This window comes from Malurus melanocephalus, unplaced genomic scaffold, assembly GCF_030028575.1.
Source record: "Malurus melanocephalus ecotype Western Australia unplaced genomic scaffold, MMel_1.1 scaffold_318, whole genome shotgun sequence".
Classification (NCBI taxonomy): domain Eukaryota; kingdom Metazoa; phylum Chordata; class Aves; order Passeriformes; family Maluridae; genus Malurus; species Malurus melanocephalus.
This window is the reverse complement of record NW_026623550.1, coordinates 820,539-822,159: the sequence shown is the minus strand read 5'-3', so window position 1 is coordinate 822,159 and position 1,621 is coordinate 820,539.

The window sequence follows — 1,621 nt, the reverse complement described above, 5'->3', positions numbered from 1 at the left end:
AAATATTCTCTGAACTGATCAGAGTTCTGCCAAGAGCAACCCAKCAACCTCCACAGCAGACACATCCCAACATGCCCAATTCCACATCATGAGCCATGCCTCCTCATTAACAGTGATTAATTACAGCAGAGAGGGAAYGAGCAGACACAGCCCCTGGAGAAGGGTCCATGGGCAGGATCTGGAGCTGACATGGCCACTCACCTCCACCCTTGAGGGAAGGGACACTTCCACCTCAGAGTTTCTTTCCCACAGCTCAACCCCACATTTCAGCCAAATCCCRCAGTTATATTCCAGAAGACCCAAGGCAAAGCTAAGGACAGATACCCACTGACAATGCTGATRAACCCATAAATTACCCAGTTTTCTGCAGTGCCTTGAGGTGAAGGGTGAGGAGCAGCATTTGTGCCACTGCCACCAACACAGGGACAGGACAAGGAGTTCAGGAGCCTTTCACCAGAATGGATCCAATTCAGGCTGGAACCCTTCACCAGGTCAGATCAGATGCAGATCAGAGCCCTTCACCAGGTCAGATCAAACCCAGATCAAAGCCCTTCACCAGAATGGATCCAGTTCAGGTTGGAACCCTTCACCAGGTCAGATCTGAGGCAGATCAGAGCCCTTCACCAGGTCAGATCTGATGCACATCAGAGCCCTTCACCAGGTCAGATCTGAGGCAGAGCAGAGCCCTTCACCAGGTCAGATCTGATGCAGATCAGAGCCCTTCACCAGGTCAGATCTGATGCAGATCAGAGCCTTTCATCAGGTCAGATCAAACCCAGATCAAAGCCCTTCACTGGGACAGACCCAGTTCTGCTGGGAACCCTTTCCCAGGATGGATCCCATCCAGGCTGGAGGATCCTTCCCCAGGTCAGATCCCTTCCAGGCACCAGTGGCTCCCTGGCAGTGCCACCTGGCAGGGTGGGCATGGRGCAGGGTCAGTGACACCACACAGGCCCAGCAAAGCTGCACCCCGAGCGAAAGGGACTTCTCCAGAAAACCCACACTCACAAAAGCAAAAATAACCAGAAAAATGGAGACAGGCTGGTGTTTCTAATCCAAAGGTTCTTGTCTTTATTCAAACCAGGGCTCAGCACTGCTCAGTGCCAAACGCACCAAAACCTTTTTTTTTTTTTTGCCTGAGGGAAATCTACATCTCGACAAGGCCTCCGGAGCCCCCCGGCGTTGCGAGGGGAGGGAAGCACGGAGCCCGCAGCCAGCGCTCCCCACGTGCCTCTGTGCGTGCGCAGGGTCCTGCGCCTGCCCTGGCCCAGCTCTGCCCCCCAGAACAAACAGCAAAATACACTCAGTAGGTTTCTGTCAACTCCCAGAGTTTCGGAACCCTCCGCCCCAGCGCTGCCGTGGGGAGGGAGGGAGGGGCTGCAGCTCTTCCCCCACCTCCGACAGCGCTCAAGGAAACCCTGTTTTAAATTAAAAAATAAGCCAGCATACATAGTAGAAAATTTCTCTTAAAAATTTCACAATCTGTAAATGTATATATTTTTTTTTTCTTTTAAACATAAAAGTTTACAATATACGGTAAAACAAAGGCTCAGGAAAAATAATTTCAAAAAAAAGAAACCTGAAGTTTTGAATTAAAGCTGAAGACATTTTTAAAACCCTG